Here is a 9,328-nt window from a genome sequence, read left to right on the forward strand (position 1 = left end):
TCCCCAGAGAACGGACACAGCTTAGAGCCAGTGTCTTACAGAACCCCTCTCCCCACGTTTGGGTGTTTTCCTTTTCCTTCTCTAGTTCCCAGATGAATGGACACAGATCCCTTTGAGGAAGGCCAAGGAAGGTTCGCAGTATACGTCTAAGTGTCAAAGTAAGGTTTCCCTTCATAGGCGTTTGACTTTCTCTCCATCAAAGGTCTGGAAATTAGAAGGAGATTTTGACTCCATCTCGGCAGCTTGAGACAGACTTGCCTGCCCAACCAGAAGTCTTCAGTTACAGTAACAACTAGGTGACATCTTAGGGACTGAGGTCTTTTTCGTTCCTGGGACCCGGTGATTGGTTAGCCACAGCTAGAGGTCTGGCTTCCATGCCCACGGCCGCTTGGGTGGCTTGAGTGATTTGTTCCCCGCGTCTCTGCTGCTGAGACCAGGGAGCTCATTCTCACCGCATCTCTTCCAAGCAGCCTTCCAGGCCTGGAGAGGAAGGCCAGCAGCGCCTCACACATTTATTTCTCACGGCAAGGGCAAGACCGTCTGCTGGGTCCATCGGGACAGTGAGGGGGTAGACGGGCTGGATGCACGCACGGGACCCAATAAAGCATTCTTTTCTCCTGACCTCTGCGAGTCCCTGCTTTCTTGGACATTTGGTCTTTTTTAAAAATATGATATAGCATGGCTCAACATTTGGTGTAGACTCATATTGTCCACCCCTCACCTCCATCGCCCCACAAGGATAAAAACCATATCGCACTATTTGGGCTCCTATGTTAAATGTAGAATCTCCGGTAAGCAAACATATCAGTAAATATCACCTGACCAAAATTATATTCCACCTTTCTTGGTCAAAAAGCCATTGAAAAGTTCCCATAAATTTTCCCTGTACTTTAAAAAAAATGTTTTTAATGCTTATTTATTTTTGAGAGAGAGACACAGAGAGTGTGAACAGGGGAGGGTCAGAGAGAGAGAGGGAGACACAAAATCCAAAGCAGGCTCCAGGCTCCGAGCTGTCAGCACAGAGCCTGATGCGGGGCTCGAACCCATGAACTGTGAGATCATGACCTGAGCTGAAGTCAGCCGCCTAACTGACTGAGCCACACAGATGCCCAAGTTTCCCCTATAGTTTTTGACGAGGCGTATTAGCTAGTTCTTACAGTTTCTTCTAGGGGTAACTCTTCTTTTTCCCGATCAGATTTTGCCGCTCGTCCCTGGAGCTATGTTGAGTCTGGATTCTGGTTATTGGCCCATCAACAGTGCAATGTGAGGACAAGATCTGGGTCTCAGTTTTGTGACTTGATGCCACCACTGCCCCTGAGCTGACAAAACTCAGGGAGGCTCATTCATTAAACTTATGAGAAAATGGGATTTGCATGTTGAAAACCCATCTTGCTATTTTTAGGTTTATTATTTATTTTTGAGACAGAGAGTGTGCACGTGCAGGAAGAGGGGCAGAGAGAGAGGGAGAGAGAATCCCAAGCAGGCTCATGCTGTCAGCACAAAGTCTGACATGGGGCTCAAACTCATGGACTATGAGATCATGCCCTGAGTTGAACACTTAACCGACTGAGCCACCCAGATGCCCCTGGCTAATTTTTAATCAGAATTTTAACCTTCCAGGAGACTGGACACTTGCATTACGCTGAAAAGCAAATTCTTCCCTTCTTCTGAAAGGAAAAGTCGCTCAAGGGAAACCAAATTCCCAGAAGTTGTTTGGCAGGTTGAGAACAAATAAGTGAGACAAAGTTCAGTTCAAAACGCAGCTTTCTTGACCATAGGAGTTGGAACTTCTTGCTTAAATTCTCAGAACTGAGCTCCTCATCATTGTTTGAATCCTTTCTCTAGTACTTACAGACTGCCTATCGTATGTGACAATTCTATGTCCTGGGTACATCGCAGTGAGCGAAACAGACCTAGACTCCTCCCCGAGAGGGCTTACAGTCCGTGGGGGAGAGAAACATTCAACAAACACACCAATAAATGTGTAATGGCGAGTGTATGTGTGGAGTACTACGAAGCAGAAGAACGGAGGAGAACACCAGCAGGATGTGGGACCCAAACTCGACTGTGACTCCCAGGAGCCAGTCTGAAGGCACGAATATTCGAGCTCAGATCTGAAGGGTATTGGCCGGAGGAAGGGGAAGGGGACGAGCGTACCAGGCAGAGGAGACGGTCCACACAAGTGTTCCTTCTCGGGTGTATGAGAGGCGTGGAATGAAAGCTCACACGGGTAGCGCATGGTGAATCAGAGGGCGTTGCAATACGACCCTCCGGGAAGGGCAGGGCTGAGCCAGGGAGGGGCGTTTGCACGGCCTCAGAAGGAAGTCTGTGGGCATTAGGAGATCTGGACACGGTCCTCCTGGGGCTGGCATGGAAGCCGTAGGATGCTGCCAGAGCCAAGGCCCCTCCCGCTCTCGGCCCCGCTAACTCAAGCAGTAGTAATTGACACCAAGTGCAACGTCATGAATAGACAACCAAAATGGTGGCACAGCTGTCAAACATCCAAAAGCTGAATCTGTGTTTTCTACAGTAGAGTCAACAGAGAATGTCTGAAGTTGAAAATAAAAAAGAGCATCTATATATTTTTACCTATCGGTCATCTGTCTATCCATCCACCCATCTGTCCGTTTATCTACCATTCACCTATTTTATTTCTAGAGGTCGCTCCTAGACAAGAATAGGCAAGGGCAGTCTGTCTGTAGTTGTCTGGGGTGGGGGTGGGGCTGGTCTCCCTAAGACTGTCCAGGGGTGAGCTTCCTTTAAATTTCCTCTTTTGGTCAATAACGTGGCTCTTACCTGAAACAAAAATGCCCAAAGAGGGACCCCAACTCCTTCTGCTGCAGGAACTGCCCATCAGGAATTGGATCGTATCCCATCCAGCCGGGCAACTTTGATTTCCATTGTTGGATTACAATGCTACATGTGAGATTGGTGGAAATCGGCCTCGGGATTTTCTGTCTGTGGTTGTCCAGCTGGAGCTAGCCTGGGGTAGGAGGCACCCCCCCACTGACCCCAGAGGCACTGTCCTCTGACCTCAGGACTGATGTGGGTCACACACGGCTCCTTCCTATTGAGGAAGAGTAGCCCTGTACACTCGGCCGCAGGAGGCACGTGGACAAAGGACCGTCCTGGCACTTGTGATGTATGCCCACACGGTAGAGTCATAGCAGGAGATGAGATCATGTGTGCCGGCGGGAGGCGTGGTCTAGTCCACTGCTCTGGCCACTGGCTGTTTAATGACTTGAACAGAACACCCAGGCCCAGTATGGGACGTAACCCTGGCTAAACACCCGGGTTTCACACTAAACCTCTTTGGTTCCACCGGCTCCACGGCCCCACCATGAGAATCCTCAGTGGCACAAGGCTGTGGACAAACCCAGGGTCCTGTGTGAGACCCCCTAGGGCAGGCAGAGCACCCATGGAAAGGAGGCTCCATTGGGCTCGGGCCCGTGCGTGGGGCCATCCACAGCCGTCATCACCCCGCTTCCAGCAGCCTGGGCGCGAGGGCACCATGAGCCAGTTGCGTCTCGCCTGTGATGACGTTTCTGGTGCCCTGCCCAGGCCCCCTTTACTCTGGGGAGCCCACCTCCCAGGTGCTGTGAGGTAGTTAGCTCGCAGCTGCCCCTTGTCCGGAGAATTGCCCTGAGTTGAAAGGAAGCCGCCTCAACTGCGAGACACAATCCCTCCTCACCCCGTCCCCAGTCCTTGGCCCGTGACTGACCGGCCTGGCCAGGCCTGGCTTCAAGGTGTGGCTCACCTGCGGCGAGGTGGTCTTCCAGAGTTTCCCTGTGGGGTCAGACGAAAGCCAGGCTCTAGTCAAGGCCACACGCTTGCTTTTTCACCCCTGCCTTATTCTGTATCCCTTACCCCCCTCTGCCCAGAGCACACCCCCTCACAAATCCCTTGAACAAGCATCCCCATCTCTGGCTAAGGCATGTACCTAAGACGCTCAGGGGTTTTGCTGCAAGGACTCTGTCACTGGAAGAGAAATTTCATTTGGGCTTTTCTTTTCTCTCAGGGCAAAATGTATGTTCTCAGCGCAGTTGGGGTCCAAGTCGTCAGGCCATGTGGGCACATCAGCCCCTGCAGAATTTGTGTTGGGTCTTATTCAAGACGTTGCTCAGAGACACGGTGTCCCAGATTTCACCGGGTCTGACCAGAGAACACCATTCAGAGCCCAGAAGTGTGGGCCCAGAATCCATCCTGTTTGCCAAGCAGTCGGTGTGGTGCAAACACGGGGCGGACGCCTGGAGGGCCAGCTCGGAACTCCCAAAGGCAAGCACGTAGCGCAGTGGCCCACGGCTCCCTCGGGCTGCTCAGCTTCTCGATGGTTGTTCCATTCATGGGGCCGCCTCCCTCATCACACACCCGCGGAGGACAGGGAGGGGGAAACGGTGACCAGTTCCTCACCGGGTTACTGTAAGGGTTAACGGAGACAGTGCAGGTGGCACTCTGAGCACAGCCTGGCGCAGGTCAAGCTCTCAGACGTGAAGCCCTCACCGGGTGCCATTGTTGTCGCCATCTCTTGGAGTTACAGGACCCGTCTCAGGACCCGTTCACTCACTGCTCTTCACGTCCAAAGTGGGAGACCCTGGTGTTTCTCCCTTCCCTCGAGGTGGGGTGGCGACCAAAAGTCTCTGCCCTTACAACCATCTTTCCAACTCTCCTGTGGGAGACAGTCAGCACTGCCTCCTGAGCGGCAGGATGGCCAACATCTAGCTCTTGTGGGGGGTCAGGCTCTCCACAGAACCGTGCGGTCATGGAGTGAAGCGAACTGGACGCAGCCTTCGGATTCATGAAACTTGCTCCCACGGGCACAGTGAGATGGGAAGGAAGTGTCTTGGAATGAGTCATGGTGTATATAACCGGCAGGTGCACACAAGAGGAGCGGTTGGTGGTAGTCAGGGGAGAGTCAGACACAAGGCTTTCCCTTTCATTCTCAAGCACGATGTTATTGGTGGGATTCTACCTGGTGGAGGGAGGCAAGATATGCCTGGAAAGTTTCAGGGTCTAATTTTTTTTAATGTTTATTTATTTTTGAGAGACCCCAGAGCGTGACCAGGGGATGGTCAGAGAGAGAGAGGGACACACAGAACCAGAAGCAGGTTCCAGGCTCTGAGCAAATGGTCAGCACAGAGCCTGACACGGGGCTCGAACCCACGAACTGTGAGATCATGACCTGAGCTGACCGACTGAGCCACCCAGGTGCCCCAAAGTTTCAGGGTCTAGATGTGACCCTCTGTGGTGTTCATTTTGTTCTTCCTAACAACTGCACATAACTTTCGATGCCCCGCTTGTCAGGACCTTTCCTCCGGACGCTACTGGTCTGTGGTAGATTCATTGCATTGGTTACTACCCCAGGCACAAAGTCCTTTTCACAGAAACTTCTGTGAAAAAATCAGGCTTTGCTTGAAGGCTCACTGTGTGCCACATCAGACTACTTCTCGGACAGAGGCAGAGGATGGAACAATGAAGGGCTTCTTCTTGCCTATGCAATTAACCAGCTTCTCGACTGTGATTGGTGTCACCGGGGCACCGGCAAGGTGTTGGAGACCCTAATTACTGGGCCCCCACGGCCGCTGCCAATGGCCGGTGGAAGATGGTACCCCAGAGGGAGGATATTGCCTTTGGAATAAAAACCACCAAAGCCAAGGGCATCATCCTTGACCCCAACAGCTTGCCGTGAATTAAGACCTAGCTTGGTTCATAGCACGTCCTACCGTGGATCAAACTGAAAAGGAAACATCTCAATGTCTCATTATATAGGAAACTGATATGAGACGGAAAGGCAAGAGAGATAGAAGGCAAAACAGCAGCAAGGGGAATAGACTTCACGAAGTAGCAACCAGAGAAGTATCTGGAGACAGTAATGGCCCAGCTGCTTCGGGAAAGCTCCCCTGGCCAGATGGCCTTGGGCCCGCCCGGGGCTGGGACCAGGTGCCGGTATTTGACCAGCCCTTCATTGTTGCTGAGACAGAGGAGCCCCAGGCCCACCTTTCTCTTTCCATTGGGTAATGGCCATTTGTGCCCGCCTGTTCCCAATGAATAGGACGGAGTGAGGGGTGGGCTCTATCTGCGGCACGGGGAGAGGCAGGCCGAGCCGGCCAGGGCGGCGGGACGCGGGGTTTTGGATTCCTTCTTCCTTGGGAGCGACTGGACTGGCGACACAGGTTCTGGGAAGAGCACTGTGCTCCAAGTCCTGAGACAGTCCATTCCCCAAATCTATAAAATGTTACAACAGAGGACATAAAAGCCTACAGTATTTCTACAGCCTTTGTATTTTTCTCTGCGTTATCAGAATTTACATATAAATGCTTTCTAGTTTCGAGTATTTCTATCATGACGGTAGGAGGCACCTCTTTGGAGGCCCCGAGTGAGAAAGGAGACATCACACCGAATTGCTAGACGCCCCTTCTGCCAGCCGGCGGGGGTAAGGGACAGAAGCAGGTTCGGGGGAGAAGACTGGGGAGCCCCTGTCCGCGGGATCCGCCAGCGGGAGCCCCGCTTTCTGCCTCCTGCTTGGACACGGGAATCCACACCGGGAAAGAGGCTCGTCTGCGGAAAGCCGAGAATGTGCGGGGGCAAAATTGTGAGAAGAGCATGAGGAGGTAGTGGAACACCCTCCCTGACAATACCCACCTCTGGCGGTGCCCGGCGGTTCACGCCCTGCCTGGACGAGCGTCCTCTTCACGCGGTCAGAGCCCCGCTGGGAGAAGGGCTTCCCCTACCTCTGGCCACGAATTCCCCTGAGACCGGAAGGGGCCCCAGAAACAGGTGCGTGGTTGCCCCCGGGGAGCGGGACAGGGGTGCGGGAGGAGGGGCAGCCTCTTCTCTGTAAATCCCTCTAAGGGCTAAGGGAGGGGAAGGGAAATGATAAAGACACAGACACAGACACGGATTGATAGGGTCCTTGCCTCTGCCCTGGGCCCGGCACACCCCTCCCAAGCCCCCTGCTCACTCCTGGGCCTCCCTCTACTCCCCCCGTTGGTGGAACAGGCCCCAGAGACCACCTCCTCAGGAAATGGGTGCAGAGGGTCACGCGGCAGCTGAGGTCACACGGCCAGGACCCCCAAGGTCCTCTGGCTCCGGGTCTTTCCCTGGGGGGCTCGTCCCACCAGCCCGAGGCTGTCAGCAAACTCCACTGCAAAAAAACCCTTGGCTTCTGGGGTCCGGGGTCGCTCCTTGAGGGGGCGAGCAGGGGAGGAACACAGGCTTTCCCGGCCTGGAGGAGGAGGGCAGTGTGAAGACACCCCCGAGTCAGAGTGTGTGACGGCGTGACGCCTGCCAGCCCGAGGGCGCCTGGCTCTCTGCCAAACACCCCACCCGCAGGAGCCCCTTTAATCCCCTTAAATATTTGTTCACAAGGTAGCTACTATCACCCCAGTTAACTTGAAGGAAACAAGTTAACTTTCAGAGTCAGAACTGGATCTGGGCCTTTAGGCTCAGGGTTCTTTAGCCTCTTAACCCTGAGTCTTAGATCAGAGCCCACAGAGGCCTCAGGGGTTTCAGGTGCACACAGGGAATGTTTTCAAACAAGCCTGGCTCCTACTGGAAGTGTTATACCGCCAGGCTTCCCTCCCGGGCACCAAGAGAAACTGAGGGAGGAGGGGAGAGGCAGGAAGAGGAAGGGGCAGGGGGATGGGAGGGGAAGAGGGGAGAGGGAGGGGAGGTGCCGAGGCTAGAAGCAGGTTCAGGCTCACTGGGGCCTGACGGGTCCTCTACCAGGTCGGCTCCAAGCCCATCCCCCTAGGGGCCACGCACGGAGGCGGTGTCCTTTCAGGATAAACCAGGTGACACCATGGACATTGAGTTTACAATCAAGGCAGCACAGGGGTCCCTGACAACGTGAGTGAGGCCCGTGTGGCTCTCTGTCCTGAATTGCAAAAAAAACCAAAAACCAAAAACCAAAAAACTGGTGTAGTGTGAGCCTCCTTTGTAAAACGAGTAACATAAAGACAGTCTTGGGGTGCCTGGGGGGCTACGTCGGTTAAGCGGTTAAGCATCCGGCTTCGGCTCAGGTCATGATCTCACGGTCTGTGAGTTAGAGCCCCACGTCGGGCTCTGTGCTGACACCTCGGAGCCTGGAGCCTGCTTCGGATTCTGTGTCTCCCTCTCTCTCTCTGCCCCTCCCCCACTCAAAAGTTAATAAACATTAAAGAAAAAAAAAAAAAAGGCAAAGTCCGGAGACCAGTCCCATGAACCCAGTGGTCATGTCTGGGGGGCTCGGCTTAGAGGGGCTTTCACTTTGCCGTGTTCTGTCTATTTGTATCAAGTTTAAATGTTTCACGAAGCATGTGTAATGCTTTGGTAATCTGAGTGACAGACAAAAAAAAAGTTTTTAAGGAGAAGCGCCCCCCCCCATCCATCATCCTCTCCACACTTGCAGAACAACCCGCGTGTGTAGCTAACCCCACAGCCTATGACCTGGAAAGGTTTATGCATCATTCGGGGTCTTGTCCTGAGTGTACAATATTAATTATTAAGGAGATGCTGCCCCTCCCCCGTCAGAGGAGTTTAATGTTTAGTCAGAGGACTGAAACCCGGAAGTGTATGTCCCTTGACTTTGCACACCGTTGCTTAAGTGTTGGTTAAAAAGAAGAAAAAACTATTACAGTGTGTGTCAACTAACTGGAATTTAAACAAAAACTTGAAAAAAAATAAAAGATCAATAAATTACTTATATGTTTAAAAAAAACAGAAACAAAGGGACACACTGAGGTTTTGCTCCGTTGCCCGGACAACCGAGGCTCAGACCTGAAACACCTTGGCCGCTGGTGACGGCCACTCTGGCTTCCTTACCTTCGAACCCGGGAAGAGAGGTAATAATTCCCAACTCTGTGAAGAAAGAAGACCAATAAGTTAACATGTGTGACCCTAGAGACCAGGGAACCTTGAAGGCAGCTGGAAAAGGAGGCCACAGGAGGAGATGTGGAGAGGGTGAGAAAACTGAAGGCAGGCTTCCTGGAAGAGGTGGGAGCATCTAGGAGCAGGGGGGGAGAGTAGAGAGAAGGGCATCTCGGACAAGAAAGGCTGATTAAGGGGCCCCTGTGGCTTAGTCGGTTAAGCATCCGACTTGAGCTCAGGTCATGTTCTAACAGTTCGTGGGTTCGAGCCCTGCGTCGGGCTCTGTGCTGACAGCTCAGAGCCTGGAGCCTGCTTCTGATTCTGTGTCTCCCTGTCTCTCTGACCCTCCTCTGCTCACACTATCTCTCTCTCAAAAAGAAATAAATAAAACATTTTTTAAAAATTGGGGAAAAAAGGTTGATTAAGTTAGAAGGCAGCAGCCGTCTTCCCTGAAAGAGACTGGGTCCCTGTCCCAGCCGTGGCC

This window comes from Suricata suricatta, chromosome 9 (assembly GCF_006229205.1).
Source record: "Suricata suricatta isolate VVHF042 chromosome 9, meerkat_22Aug2017_6uvM2_HiC, whole genome shotgun sequence".
Lineage (NCBI taxonomy): Eukaryota > Metazoa > Chordata > Mammalia > Carnivora > Herpestidae > Suricata > Suricata suricatta.